This window comes from Tursiops truncatus, chromosome 17, assembly GCF_011762595.2.
Source record: "Tursiops truncatus isolate mTurTru1 chromosome 17, mTurTru1.mat.Y, whole genome shotgun sequence".
NCBI lineage: Eukaryota > Metazoa > Chordata > Mammalia > Artiodactyla > Delphinidae > Tursiops > Tursiops truncatus.
The window spans coordinates 48,177,895-48,194,124 of record NC_047050.1 but is presented as its reverse complement, the minus strand read 5'-3'; the positions used below and the strand labels follow the sequence as shown (position 1 = coordinate 48,194,124).

Here is a 16,230-nt window from a genome sequence, read left to right as displayed (position 1 = left end):
TTTGTCCACTCTGTCCATACCCCATCCACTTTACTCTCTGCCCACAATCAGAATTCTCTCTTTCAACAAATTATGATATCTGGACTGCTTAAAATTCTTACTAGCTTCACACTGTCCTTAGGAAAAAGTACAAAATCCTTAATAGTGTCTCTTCAAAATTATACATATATACATAGAGGAATTCTCCTCTATATTTCAGGCCATTAACTGTTAAAATGGTATATTAAATGCCTGCTTACCAACTATAAAAACTTACAGTCCATTAAATTTACAAAATCCTATCCAAATAAATCTATTTTTCACTTGACTTCCAAATTTTCTATAGCATCTTTAATTTTTTCAAAAACATTCTGAAGGGCTTCCCTGGTGGCACAGTGGTTGAGAGTCCGCCTGCCGATGCAGGGGACACAGGTTCGTGCCCCGGGCCAGGAGGGTCCCACATGACGCGGAGCAGCTGGGCCCGTGAGCCATGGCCGCTGAGCCTGCGCATCCAGAGCCTGTGCTCCGCAGCAGGAGAGGCCACAACAGTGAGAGGCCCGCGTATCGCAAAAAAAAAAAAAAAAAAAAAAGTGGGGGGACAAATTCCTTTTATAGGACTGAAAAAATATAAGTTAACTAGTATCTATAAAACAAATGATAATTAGCAAATATTAAACAAGTGTCAAACCTATACCTAATCACATTTAAATCTATGTGGCATAATAAAATCTTAGCTTTTTGTAGATTGACGTTTTAAAAAATATAATATAAAGATTATTTTCCCTTGTAATACTGCAATACCACTGGTTTTAGACTAATTTTAGGAAGAACTAGTCTAAAAGAAAATCTAATAATAAACTGTGAACATCAATCTGTTCTTAACTAGCTGAACTCCTATAGCTGCTACTTTCCTGGGTGGAGCTAATCACAGGTGCTCTTATGCACTGAAGGGCTACTTCAGCTTATAAAAGTCACTGGACCATAAGGGAATCGTATGCCGTATGTGTATACTTTAGGGACAGCTGTTCTCTCCCTTCATTTGTTTCCAGCTGAGGACTTAGCCAGTAGTCAGCAACAACCATGGACAATGAATGACTATGTCTCCAGATGATTCTAGTACCCAATCTTAAGCTCCAGTTCTATAGTCTTCCCAACTGAGGCCCCAGACATCACAGAACAGAGAAGACTCAAATTTCTATTCCTATCATGCCCTGTTTGAATTCCTTTCCCATAGGATACGTGATTATACTAAAGCAGTTGTTTTAAGCCAATAAAACAACTAGACCAGTAAGCTTTGGGGTGGATATTACGTAATAGTAAGTGATACAGAAACCTGGAACCTGGGAGTAGGGAGCTACTCCATGACGAAAACATGGCATTGCCTTTGAGCCTGGGTTAGGAGGGAGGTGGAAGGGCCTTGAAGAGACACTTAGCGAAAGCTGAAAACACCTCGGGGAGAGGGTTGCAGAGCTTAGGCAGACAGGGAGAAAGTGTTATTGGACAATGGAGGAAAAGATTCTTGTTATGAAGTGTTGGAGAGTTTAGCAAAATTATTCCTGGTGGTAACGTAGAAAATAGAAAAGTAACACCTTTGTGTTAGAAGTCTTGGAACTCATGGGTTATGCATATAAACACGTGTAATCATTTACCGTGTAAATGAATCCTTTACACTGTGACTTTGAGTTTGGTCTCTTGAGCTTTTTAACCTCTATTCCACTAAGGCTTATAGCATTGTTATGTGGCATTTCATCTATACATCCAGGCACCAAAGTAATACCAACAAGAAACTGAAGATCATATATGGGCATCTTTGTCGTAATCATGAGACCAGAGGGCGACATCTACAAATGTGTTCCTTGTCAAGTAATGATAATAATTAATGTTTATATAAGGCTTTAAACTTACAACGCATATTTATACACATAATCTGACTTTATTTTCTCAACCCGTGAAGTAGTTATTTCATTTTTAATAAGTGACAATGATCCACAATAACTTATTTGCCCAAATGTGTAACAAGTGGCCAACCAAGGACTATATATCAGGTTCTCTAATTAGAAGCCTTTTGTTCTTTTATGGATAACAAATGATTGTACAGAGTTCTTGATATTTGTAAACTACTTGAGTAAATAGAGAGTCCTGCATGTTATGATAGCTATGATACTGCAAATTAAGTTCTTAAAAGAATAAAGAGAAAACATGATTATTTCAAATATATGTGAAGGGAAATACCAGAAAAAGTGATACAGGAGATAATTATTCCCACTACCAAGTATTTCTTCATGTACAGAATGAACTACTATTATCACTGCAGACTCCATTAAATAACACTTAGGAAATAAACTTCAAGTTATTAAGATTTAATTTCCACAAAACTTAGTAGAAATAAAGTTTGTCACAGAGTTTGAAAAAACAAGAACAGTGGAAAATCATCTAGTCTAGCTATAGCAATTTTGTAAAGTGGAATAAACACATCTTTATTACCTAACTCTTTAGTTCTAAGTTATTAATAAAGCAATCCATATTTGTTCTTTGTTAGCTTCCAGGGAAGCTGTGATTTCATCGATATCAATCAACATTTATCGAATACAACTCTATGCAGGGCACGTATCTTGGAGTTGGAAGCATATAATTACAATAACCCACAGCCCCTGATCTCCAGTGAAAACAATACTCAAACACTTGTACAACAAGGCAGATTTTGGCACCTGCTACACGAGAGGTATAATACGTAACAGAGGAAGGGGAAGACGAGATTTAATCCAGACTTAAACTGTGTGGAAAAGCTTTGATGAGGAAATATAAGTGAACATAAAGACTTTAAAACTGACAGAAACCGGTATTTCCATTTAAAGATGTTGTTAGTTCTTTTGAACTGTTTTTCATATCCTGTATTGGTAGGCTCAGTTTTGTAAACCCAAGTTCTCAGCAATAACTTTAACTCTAGATGTACTGATTGTTCATGGAGCATTGAAGTAAATTATGACCAGTATGGTGTGGTCTATAAGACAGTTTCCAACAAACAGCATCCCTCTTCTCCACTCAACAAATAGATAAATAAAACAAAGAGTAAGGAAGAGACCAAACTAACATCTGTGCTGAGAGAGGCTAGTCAAGAGCGAGGTGGATTCATGTGTGAGCCGAACGCACTTGTTACACAAACCTCAGAATAAGGAAATTTGCTCACCGGTTACAGAAGCTCCAGCCTTCCCACCAACCTTCATCTCTCTCTCCAGGGGCAGAGCTGGGAGAAGAGGAAAACAGTGCTTCCTGTAAGCAGCAAACTCTCAGGAGAAAGCTGGAACCCAGCTGAGAGAGAGAGAGAAAAAAAAAAAAGATGGTTGGAGCCTTAGCTAAGCCCACTAAGCTAAGGGTACCCTTCTCAAATTTACTATGTAAATAAGCTACTCCCCCTTCTCAGCAGACAGGTAGATAAAAGAACAGAGAACGACCAGGAGTACTGAGAGAAACGGCCTCGTCATGGAAACCAGGAGTGGGGAAATTGTGATCCATCTCGAATATCCCCCAACGTGACTTTGAATAATTAGAGAGAAGATGCATCTTTTTGTATTGATCATTTGCAGTTTCTCTTTTACAGACTGCCCATCCTTAGACCTTTTAACGAATGGTCCATTTTTCTAGAAAAGTGTTCATTTTTCTCTCTTCGACTTGTAAGATCCCAATCAATAGTGTGGCAGAAGCTATAAGAACAAGATAAGCAGTCAGCACCCTGGGGTCTCACGTACAGAACCCCTCAGCTTCTCACTTTTCTTTCGGTTTGTATCATCCACCTTCCCTCCTCCGTGGGGACTGGCTGGGGATGTAGGAGGGAGGCACCTTTTGTTCACTGGTTGCTATGCTTGAAACCAAATGGCAAGAAAAGGAAGAAAGCAAGCAGGTGCAACAGGGAAGAGTAATGCAAGAACAATTGCCTTGGAGGAATTCTAGAAACAGAATGTAGCGATTTCCCGCTAAACCAGAGGATGATTCAGTAACTATACAGGCATTTCAAGAGTGACCATATTTCTGGCCCCTATGCAGAAGTGTTAGTAAATGGACATAAAGTTTCTTAAAAATTTGGGGCATTTAGATATTTCTATGTTATTCATCTATATCAACTACCATTTTGGTTCTTTTCAACAAAATTGTTACTACGGTGGCTTGGGTGGCTATTCAACTTGCCCGGGAGAGTGAACTTGGGCAACAGCCCGAACTAGATTATTATTAAAGGGCAGATTTGTGACCTTCGACAAGAGGAGTATTTGAAGGTCTGCCACGCAGCCTTCCAAAGAGCCCCTAAAAGGAGGCTGTGTGACCCCAAGGCATTAACATTTTCTTTATCAAAGATTCCTGCTTGTAGGGGCTGAATTGTGTCAACCTCAAAATTTATAGGTTGAGGTCCTGACCGCCAGTATCTCGGAATATGGCTGTATTTGGAGATACGGTCTTTAAAGAGGTGATTGAGTTCAAATGAGGTCATATGGGTGGGCTCTAATCCAATATGCCTGGTCTCCTTTTAAGACGAGGAGATTAGGACACAGATATGCACAAAGGAAGACCGTGTGAAGACACAGGGAAAAGATGGCCATCTATCAGCCAAGGAGAGAGACCTCAGAAGAAACCAACCCTGCCAACACGTTGATCTCAGACTTCTAGCCCTCAGAGCTGTGAGAAAATAAATTTCTGTTACTTAAGCCACGCAGTCTGCAGTGCTTCGTTATAGCAGCCCAAGCAAACGAATGCACCTGCTAAAGTTAAATAAGAATCACATGGCAGTGACGTAAAGCAGGTGACCTTTAAAATTACCATAAAAACAGAATCTATGATTCTCTGTACTTATTATATTATTTAGTACTCAGAAGAGAGAGGTCATACTAGTTATTTTAACAGAGAAGTTAACCTAAAAACTGGTTAACTGAGAATCATATTGTTAACTAGCTGTATGAATTTCCAGGGACAGCCATAATAAAGTACCACAAACTGGGGGCTTAGACAACAGAAGTTTATTGTCTCACAGTTCTGGAGGCCAGAAGTCCGAGATCAAGGTGTCAGGAGGGTTGCTTCCTTCTGAGGGCTGTGACGGAGACGTTGTCCCTTGTCTCTCTCCTCGTTTCTGGGCGTTTTCTGGCAATATTTAGCATTCCTTGGTTTGCTGATACATCCTTCATGTTCACATGGTGTTCTCTGTGTGTGAGCGTCTGTCTCCGTGTCCAAATTTCCCCTTTTTATAAGGACTGAGTCATACTGCATTGGGGCCTACCCCAGTGATCTCATCTTAACCTGACCAACTGTGAAGGCCTATAGAATCAAAACTTAAAGGAATCACTCATGTCAGGGAGAAAACGGAGTTGGCCACTGCAAGTGCATTAAAGAAAGCGACACTTGGGCTTCCCCGGTGGCACAGTGGTTGAGAGTCCGCCCGCCGATACAGGGGACACGGGTTTGTGCCCCGGTCCGGGAAGATCCCACATGCCACGGAGCGGCTGGGCCCGTGAGCCATGGCCGCGGAGCCTGCGTGTCCGGAGCCTGTGCTCCGCAACGGGAGAGGCCCCAACAGTGAGAGGCCCGCGTACCGCAAAAAACAAAGAAAAGAAAAGAAAACAACACTTAATCGTACCTAAGTTGCAGGAATTTACAGCTCTTCTCAGAAATCAGCAGAGGGCTTCAGCCAGTCCCCTGACCGCCAAGTCTCTTCAGGTCTGGTCTGAACTTGCTTGTTGCCCTGACGCAGCTGCCTCAACCTAAATAGGGAGGAAGATCCCTAGGCAACCAATCAGATGAAAAGGGCAAATAACTTCCACCTTTGCCCCATTAAGCCCCTTAGTCAGTGAGCAAATCAGAACTCATTGCTCCCAGAGCCTTGAGTTTCCTGCCCTACAGGTGGAAACCCTTGTAATAAACTCATCTTTCTCCTTTGTTTTACTCACTGTGAAGAGTTTGGTTTTTGACAGATCCTATTGCCAAATAAGGTTCCACTCACGGGTACTGGGGGGTTGGAATTCAACATCTTTTAAGGAAACACTATTCAATCCATAATACTAGGTAACCTAAAAGCAAAACATTTTTACAGAGACAGTAACTGTAGGAAGAGCTGCCACCTCTAGGGCTGGAGGAGCAAAGGGAAGGGGTTGAAATTATTAAACTGTAGCCTGGAGAAGGGGCCCTCAAAAACTGGAGGAAAGGGTAATTGTGCTCAGCTGGTGGAATCCCTGAGGAAGGTGCAATGAGGCCGCTTCTGCAAGCGCTGGGAACACGGCCATGTTGGAAAAACTACAGACATTGGAGAAACTGCAGGCTGGATTCAGCTGCTTCTACGAGAAGGCACTGCTCCTGCCTCTGCTCCTGCAGAGTTTCACAGGAGAAGCTGGCAAAGCAGAATTGCTGTCTGCAGAGTTCCAGCCCCAGCACCACAAAGCGGAGTAGAGAAAGGGTTCATAGCTGAGAAAAAAATAAATCAATACCTAGCACAATGTTTAATTTGATTGAATCAAGATCAGCAAATGATCCAGTGACCAATGGAGAAAAGTGTCTGAGGCCGTGATCCTGCCAACCCTGACCCAAAGGTGTCACAAAATTCCTGGATTTGTGGTTACCGATGTACAAATTTTTGCCTTAAATTGCTTATCTGTTAAATGGGTATGATAATAATAAGTAGCTCATAGGATTGTTGAGAGGACACATAAAAGGCACTTAGAACAGCAGGTGACACAGGCTAAGTGCTCAGGACTCATTAAATGCTAGCTATTATTTTATTACTATCTTGTTTAATTAGATAACCAAAAATTCAAATATTAACATTTTAGGGCATATATCTTCCTCTACAGGAAATTAATAAAACTAAAGAAAAGATTTAGGCATTTGTTCACTGCCAATAAAACGTCTACAAATAAATATGTACTTAATTTCTTCATGAACTAAAATCAAATATCTCAACCTTCTGTTAATATTTAGTGTTACATGGCTGGTAATTGCTTCTAGAACTTTACATAAACTTTGAGAAAAGAGAACTTCTACTTAGGAGCAATGTGACTGAAAAAGCCAAGATGGCAAACAGGTTTCAACCTGGCTCTCTGCCATTAATCAATGGTGGAATTAGTATCAATTACCTGGAATGCTGAGTTGAGAATCCCAAGCTCCATCTGGGTTCAGAGGGAAAGAAGTTCAGAGTTATTTAGTGATCTTTGCAGAAGGCATTGGGGAGAGCTCAGGTGGCATTCCTGTCTCCTCCTTGATTTTATCAACATTGGTGGAAATAGCATGGCTTTCAGGGTCAAAACTAGAATTTAAATTCTAGTTCTCTTTGCAACACTGAGAACAGAAATAATAAATGAAAAAAAAAATCCCTACCAGCTTAGGGCCTCAATAAGTGTTAGTAGTTCCTTTTCCTATATGTAGTTTGACAACAGTGCATTGTAAACTTATAACCATGTTCATATTTGTCAAATTTCATAATACTGTTATCATTTGATTGGTTATATTACAAGTAATCACTGTAAAGCACATTTTAATGAAAGGGTTAATGCATTCCAAATTCATTTGTGCTCTAGCAGGTATCTATAATCAAGTCATTTATCCCCCCCCAAGTTAAATAAAACTATATTTTTGGCAAATGCATGAATAAGGATGAAGTTTGGCTTATCTACACATATAATTACTTCTATACATATAAATACTTCTGTACCGCATCTATACAGATGATACAGATTACGCTATTTGTTTGATTCCTCCACCTTTTGCTGAATTAGGGAACAATTTTCTTTCCCCTTTTACTAATGTGAAAGGTAGTAAAATGCAATTGATTTTCATTGCCTGCGAAACAAAAGGAACAATTTCATGGGTAAAAATAAGTAGCTTCCATGGGGCGAGATTTTTGTTAGAATAGACTCTTGTCTTTTGGTTTTTTGTGAAAATGTCAGCGTCCATGTTTAAGTTTCACCATTAAATGAATTTCAAGGATTTCATGTAGTTCTGTTAAGTATCTGCTCCAGACGGTGCATTTTCCTCCCAGATTTTCCTTTCCAGATTTTTCTAACATATTTTCTCAAAGACCTTGGATATGTGTTGGATATGTATAATTCTTGGATCTTCAATTTCCTCTTTCCATCTGTATTTCATTGTTTAAGTAAGCAGCGCCACCTGGTGGCTAAATAGAATTACTGACATTTTATTGCATCTTAAAAGTGAAGAAAATGTAGATTCAGAGCAAAAAAGTACTCCATTATTTTTTACGTTAAATTAAGGTTATTCATTGTAAATTTTCATGCTTACTGATTTCCTCATTTTAACTAGGTCTAACTTTAAAGATACATATACCTATTAAAAGGTATTACAACATAATGGCTATAAAAAATTCATACACCTGGGCTTCCCTGGTGGCGCAGTGGTTGAGAGTCCGCCTGCCGATGCAGCGCACGTGGGTTCGTGCCCCAGTCCGGGAAGATCCCACATGCCGCGGAGCGGCTGGGCCCGTGAGCCATGGCCGCTGAGCCTGCGCGTCCGGAGCCTGTGCTCCGCAGCGGGAGAGGCCACAACAGCGAGAAGCCCGCTTACCGCAAAAAAAAAAAAAAAAAATTCATACACCTAAACCATGACAAGTTTTATCCATCGCTAAATATAGTTTTGTTTAATCCCTTTAATATTATAGAAGAGATATACTTGTAGAATTTTAATGATGTGATCTTTAAATGTGAAGTTTAAAGGTTTTTCCTAAATTCACCCTAGTGAGGCACTTTAATTCACTCACTACAATTATTGCACTCTTTGAAAGTAGTCTCATATGTAACAAACCATAGTCACAGAAACTTTAAAAATAACTTTCCTCATAAAACGCCATCAGAATTAATAAGAACCATTTGGAGAAAAACATGCAATTGTTACACTATAATTATGGTTTTAGGCCCTAGGTTGAGCTTCGAGGCATTTGATTAAAAATGTAATCCTGCTGCCCTCTTGTGGTTTAAAGTGCATCTTTCCCTCTGGAAATAAAACTACAGCATCCCCAAAGTAATGCTTTTGACTTTTAATGAGAGAACTGAGTATGAGCTATTTTCATATTTGACCAAAGAAATACAATAAATGGTTCACTAACTACCATAGCTGGAATGTCCTAGTTAATTTAATATTACAATTAATAGCAAATTAGGCATTAACTTATTTAAATCTGTTGTTTGATAAGTAAATTTAACCACAAAAATCCCTTCTCACGTAACTGTTAGCGTCCTTCACCGGTTCCATGAAATACATTTTTGCAAATGCTACAGCAAACCAACTCCCTCCAGCCAGAACTAGAAACTGGTAAAACTAGTTTATTTCCCACTTTCCTGTTTCTAGTGGGAAATAAACTGCTTTCCTACTACATTTAAATAAACAAGCCTCCTTCATTTTGCTGCTGCTTTACCTTGGGATGAGTTCAGGAGCCCTTTCCCAGGATCAGGATGTGCACTCACCTCCCTGAAACCCTTTGGGCCCTGGCAATTGTGGGGCTGCATGGAAGACAAGCCTTAGATGCACGTTCCAAACGGAAGAGCCAATCCTTTCCTCCTCGCATTGGCTCTGCCGCTAGCAATGAACGGTGCTTTTCGGAATTCTTAGTATGAACAGAACTAATTCTCTAAGAGCCTGCTGTGTTTACGTCTCTCACCTGGAATTGGGAGTGTGGTGGTGGATAAAGGCAAACAACAAGGAAGCAAAGGGATGATTCTGCCTCGGGCTTAAACCCCAGGCAGTGTAGGACAAGAGTTTATTTTCCACCTCTGTCTGAAATGGTCTCTGACTGCCCCTCCTCTACCATAGCCTACAATGCGCGCCCATTTAGAAAATAGGATTTTGTTATTATTGACAAGGAGGGGAAATAACGCAATCAGTTATATTCCGCCTTTATTTAATCAGGTCCGGGAGAAGCAAAGCTAGTTAGTCAACAGCAAAATCGGGCAGTTGGTTTGGGGCGCCATCTCCCACCTCTCCTGACAACACTGTGCATCGGGTCGCCTCGATGTGGTGCTGCCCACTGGTGGACCAGGGCCTTTTAACACAGGGCCTTTCAACAAGAGGTTTTCTTTAAGGAGGGGACATTTCCTTTCTCTCTTACTGTTTCCTGAAGAAACGTCTATGATTTATCTCGAATGTCATCAACAGAAGCAAGAATGAGGACCAGGAAAGAGGGGCAGCTGGACACGACAGGCTCAGGGTTATTCTTACAAGATACACTGCCAATTCTCATATGTTTAACTGGAAAAACAGAGTCTGCAGGGGTTGGGGGGTGGCTGGAATCGGCAGGGCTAGAATCTTACCTGAACTTGGCCTGGCTCGATCAGGCGTTGAAGCACTTCCCGAGGGGTCCTCCCGTTCTTGCTGCCTGCTCAGCTGAAAACAATCATTTTGCTTCACAGATGTATTCGCTTCTGTCCTACTCTTGAGCAAGGAGAGGCAGAGAAAACTGAGCAGCTCACAAGGTGGATACTGTTAAAAAAGAAAAAAACAAAGAATAAACAGAAACCTCAATTAAATAGAGTTGGGAGACCAGAAGGGGGCGCTCTCCCCCCCCACGACGATAGAAGAGCCCAAGAGGAAGGAACACTTCTTCCCTGGCAAGGACTCAGTCTATGAAAAGCCGTGGACTCTGTTTACTACATCCCTCGCAACTTCCTTTTCCCCTCCATAAAAGCATCCTCCTTCCCTTGCTGTCTGGGGACTTGCATATGCCTCATCATGGCTGCAGACCCAGAATTGCAATTCTCTGCTGATCTTGAATAAACCCATCTTTACTGGAGAAATATCTGGCAGTCTATTTGTTTCAGGTCAACAGTACATTCCTGGACCATACGCAGCCCTCCCACGTGCCCTGACTGCTGTGAGCCCTTGGTTTCCCAGAACTCACGGGAGTCCTTTTTCACAGACATCCCCAGAAGGGGTTCTCATAAATCCTCAGCGACGTGAAGCAAGACTCAAGACACTCTGTTCCGCTTGTCTTCGCCTTTGGACTCTTCATCTCCCGTGCCCATGTTACCCTTTCCTTATACAACCAGGTTTGATGTTACTTCTCAGTTTGCAGAGGGACAGGTGCAGTGAAAGAAGGGCACACAGGGAATCAAGATCTGGTAAAACTCCATTTCAGAAACTTGTGCGAGGGAACATGAGTTTTTATTTTCTAATTTCACCTTAAATTTACATACACGTTTTGCTCATTCTCCTGTATGCTTGCGACATAATTAAAGAATTTAAAAATTCGTGTAATGACACACATTAGTTAACATGGTACTGAGTGAAATAAATCGGATGTGAAAAAGTGCATACTTAAATCTTTGCATACAATTTTAAAACTGGCAAAAACAGAGCAGTGGTTATACTTGAGGGAGTGGTACCTGGAAGGAAGCACAGAGGGGCTGCACTTTGGAGATCCTGGTAATATTGTTTCCTCATCTGGATGTCAATTAAATGGGTATGTTCACTTTGTGACAACTGATTAAGCTGTGTTCTCCATTTCCAAGCCCATGGAAAGAATTAATTACCCCTAAAGTGGAAGAAACCGATTCTCTTCCTTGCACTGACACCACCAAGTTTTCTCCCCATGAAACGCGGCTTTATTCCTCATTGGCTCAGGTATCCATCTTTCTGGAAAAGCAGAGTTTAGCAAAACCAAAATATACCACTTTTTTTTCAGCTAGTGATATAGGCAACCACAAATAAATATTTGCATTTTAAAAAATTGCTCTTTTCTGCATCTCCTCAGGCAAGAAATTTAAAACAACTTTTACAAATCTCTATGTACACTCCCATTGCCATTGGCGATGCTGTCCAAGAAACCTTTCTGCGATGGTGGACATGTTCTATACTCTAAACACTAGCCAGTGTGGTAAAGGCTCTTGAAACGTGTTGGAGGAACTGAAATTTTAATTTAATTCTAATTAATTTAAATTTGAATTTAATTAATCACATGTGGCTAGAGGCATTGTATCACGCAGCACAGCTCTTTAGAACAAGTTCCTTTGCCCCCTAAAATCTTGACAATGTTCTCTCTTTTTTTGTTTTTTGCGGTACGCGGGACTCTCACTGTTGTGGCCTCTCCCGTTGCGGAGCACAAGCTCTGGACGCGCAGGCTCAGCGGCCATGGCTCACGGGCCTAGCCACTCCGTGGCATGTGGGATCTTCCTGGACCGGGGCACGAACCCATGCCCCCTGCATCGGCAGGCAGACTCTCAACCACTGCGCCACCAGGGAAGCCCGACAATGTTCTCTTTTATAATCTCCACTATTGCAACTCTGTGTTTCACCCTTTATGCTTCAGTCACCACGATTTGCTTAAGGTCATTGACATGCTATTTCTCTATCCCTTCCTTCATCCTCTTCCTTCTGCCTTGAAAGCTGTTTCTTATTCTTGCATGTCTTCTACCATTTTCCTCTTCCATCCTCTTCATGCTTTGATACTCTGGTTCATTAGGAACCTACCCTGCCCTACTCATTCTTGGTTAGGCACCATCCTCACTTTACGTTTCCTTTCCAGAACAAATTGTGCTTCTTTTTTTAAATTATTTTTTATTTTACTTTTATATTTTTAACATTTTCATCACCCCAGAAGGAAACCTGGTACTCATTTGACCCGCCCCACCGGGGCACTTTATTTATTTTATTAATTTATTTTTGGCTGCATCAGGTCTTCGTTGCTGCACGTGGGCTTTCTCTAGTTGCGGTGAACAGGGGCTACTCTTCGTTTCTGGGCGCAGGCTTCTCATTGCAGTGGCTTCTCTTGTTGCGGAGCACAGGTTCTAGGTGTGTGGGCTTCAGTAGTTGTGGCACGCAGGCTCAGTAGTTGTGGCACACGAGCTTAGTTGCTCCGCGGCATGTGGGATCTTCCCGAACCAGGCTCGAACCCATGTCCCCTGCATTGGCAGGCGGATTCTTAACCACTGAGCCACCGGGGAAGCCCTGTGCTTCTTTCTTTTTTTTTTTTTTTTCTCCTCAGCCTTTCCTGCGACATCATGGTGTGGAGAATGAAGGAGCACATCCCTATTGCTTAGTGTCTGATGTAGCACAGAGTAACCTTTCTCTCCACGGGCTGCCCCTAGAAGCCACATCAGAGATGCTCAGTAGATGGACCACCGGCCCAGCCTTGCCTGCTACTTCTTTGTCTACAGCCCTTCATGCTGCAGCGTCAGCAGTAAGGGTTGGCCTGTGTTGTTGTCTAAGCTATGGAGCCATCCCTCCTTTTCCTCCTCTATAAAAATACTGGGTTGGCCTCTGAGGGTAACCTTTAAATGTAAGAATGTAATCTCCCCAAATCTAAAAATGCAGTAACCTCTCTCCCCTCCCCAAGCAATTTAACGTTTTTATTTTCATTGCTGATATTTTTTTCCCTTGCTGCTTTTAATAATTTTTCTTTGTCTTTAATTTTTGCCGATCACTATGTGTCTCAGCGTGTTTCTCCTTGGGTTTATCTTGTTTGGGACTCTCTGCACTTCCTGGACTTGGGTGGCTATTTCCTTTCCCATGTTAGGGAAGTTTTCGACTATAATGTCTTCAAATATTTTCTCTGGTCCTTTCTCGCTCTCTTCTCCCTCTGGGACCCCTATAACGCAACTGTTGTTGTATTTAATGTTGTCCCAGAGGTCTCTTAGGCTGTCTTCATTTCTTTTCATTCTTTTTTCTTTATTTTGTTCCGCAGCAGTGAATTCCACCATTCTGCCTTCCAGGTCACTTATCCGTTCTTCTGCCTCAGTTATTCTGCTATTGATTCCTTCTAGTGTATTTTTTTATTTCAGTTATTGTATTGTTCATCTCTGTTTGCTCATTCTTTAATTCTTCGAGGTCTTTGTTAAACATTTCTTGCATCTTCTTGATCTTTGCCTCCTCTCGATCTTTGCCTCCATTCTTTTTCCGAGGTCCTGGATCATCTTCACTATCATTATTCTGAATTCTTTTTCTGGAAGGTTGCCTATCTCCACTTCATTTAGTCATTTTTCTGGGGTTTTATCTTGTTCCTTCATCTGGTACATAGCCCTCTGCCTTTTCATCTTGTCTCTCTGTGAATGTGTTTTTGTTCCACAGGCTGTAGGACTGTAGTTCTTCTAGCCTCTGCTGTCTACCCTCTGGTGGATGAGGCTATCTAAGAGGCTTGTGCAAGTTTCCTGATGGAGGGACTGGTGGTGGGTAGAGCTGGGTGTTGCTCTGGTCGGCAGAGCTCAGTAAAACTTTAATCCACTTTTCTGCTGATGGGTGGGGTTGTGTTCCCTCCCTCTTGGTTGTTTTGCCTGAGGCGACCCAACACTGGAGCCTACCCAGCTCCTCGATGGGGCCAGTGGAGGACTCTGGGAGGGCCCACACCAAGAAATACTTCCCAGAACCTCCGCTGCCAGTGTCTTTGTCCCCACAGTAAGCCGCAGCCACCCCCTGCCTCTGCAGGAGACCCTCCAACACTAGCAGGTAGGTCTGGTTCAGTCTCCTACGACGTCACTGCTCCTTCCTCTGGGTCCTGATGCGCACACTACTTTGTGTGTGCCCGCCAAGAGTGGAGTCTCTGTTTCCCCCCAGTCCTGTTGAAGTCCTGCAATCAAATCCCGCTAGCCTTCAAAGTCTGATTCTCTAGGAATTCCTCCTCCCGTTGCCAGACACCCAGGTTGGGAAGCCTGACCTGGGGCTCAGAACCTTCACTCCAGTGGGTGGACTTCTGTGGTATAAGTGTTCTCAAGTTTGTGAGTCACCCTCCCAGCAGTTACGGGATTTGATTTTATTGTGATTGTGCCCCTCCTACCATCTCATTGTGGCTTCTCCTTTGTCTTTGGATGTGGGGTATCTTTTTTGGTGAGTTCCAGTGTCTTCCTGTCGATGATTGTTCAGCAGTTAGTTGTGATTCTGGTGCTCTCTCAAGAGGGAGTAACTTGCTTCTTTTTAAAAAAATAATGTTTAACATTGCTTTATTCTAGTTTTGCATTTTTTAAAAGGTGATCAGAAATTCATGACGGATTCCTGGAAGTAAGTCATCCAGCAGTGAGCTTTAAGCATGGATGTTTGGGAAGCAGCAGCTGTCTGTCAGGCACGCATTCATGAGGAGTAGAGCACCTCTGAGCAAAGATGTAGGTGATCAGAACACCGGGGGCAGAGACATGGGAGGCAGCAAGCTCTCTGGCCGCTTGTCTGCAGGTGATACTCTTGAGAACTCCCACAAGTGAAAACAGAAACTTGGTTGGGAGGGATCAGGGCCAAGAATGAACATAAATATTCTTTATGTGTACTGAAATAAGACCCTGATTATAGCACAATACATTGAAAGCCTACTGATATAATTTTTCATAGGTATGTTACAATTAATTTCCATTTACTAATCTTACTAGCTTTTCAATGTGTTTTCTTTTGTCAGAGATAAAATGCATAAGAAGAGACCCTTTGTATTACTTACGCCTGGTCCATTAAGCAAACTCCTGCTGCCTTTCTGTTCTTAGACTTGGGAACGAGGCAGCAATGTGAATATCTCCTCAAGTTTGGGAGAGAGCTGGCCATGAGCCATCTTGTTTCCTGCCTGGAGCAAGTCCACATCAGTCGAAGATGGATCAACAGTCAGATGTAGCTGCTGAGGGGAGTGGTCACCGGTGGTTACCTGGAGCTTGCACGTGCACATGCCAGAAAATGAGTTGGAGCTTCCCAGCAAGGAGGATTTCTGCACAAAAGCGATTGAGGAAAAGTATGAGAAAAAGGAAATAGTATTTGGATATCATTTGCCACACCCAGGTGGTATTAAAGTCATATTACAACCATACCAGTGAAGTAAGTGCTGTTCTAATTCTCACTTCTTCTCCCTCTCCCAGCTCTAACTCTGGAGAAACAAACGGCTGCATAGTGAAATGGGGGTCTGTGAAGTTTTACATTGTATGAGGGATTGAAGTTTTAATATTAGATCCTACTAGACTTTTTTTTTTAAATTTTGAAAGAATTTTAGACTTAAAGAAAAGTTACAGGAACAGTACAGAGTTCCCATATAATTTTCACCCAGCTTCCCCTCATGTTAACATCTTATATAACTGTAGTACAACTACATAGAAACTAGCAAATGTATATTGGTAGAATACTATTACCTGAACTACAAAATGCAGTCAGCTTTCACCAGTGATTTCACTGATGTCCTTTTAATGTTCCATACTGCATTTAATTATATTGGTACAAACTCATGGATTTTTATTTAATTCTATGGGTTATAACACAGTATTATCACTGATGAGTTTACTGCTCAAAAATTCCACCTTTGGCTATTGGAAACTCTTTCAG

General features: G+C 41.8%; 1 long non-coding RNA gene across 1 annotated transcript in view; it reads right to left on the bottom strand.

Moving 5' to 3' along the window:
• Nucleotides 1-16,230, bottom strand: part of LOC141276927 (uncharacterized) — a 213,576-nt gene that overhangs the window by 183,520 nt on the left and 13,826 nt on the right. Inside the window, exons 4-8 of the long non-coding RNA XR_012327310.1 lie at nucleotides 15,368-15,625; nucleotides 10,269-10,437; nucleotides 7,086-7,118; nucleotides 5,597-5,720; nucleotides 3,167-3,288 (exon numbers count right to left, since the gene is read on the bottom strand). This is a non-coding gene — a long non-coding RNA (uncharacterized lncRNA). The remainder of the gene's footprint in view (nucleotides 1-3,166; nucleotides 3,289-5,596; nucleotides 5,721-7,085; nucleotides 7,119-10,268; nucleotides 10,438-15,367; nucleotides 15,626-16,230) is intronic.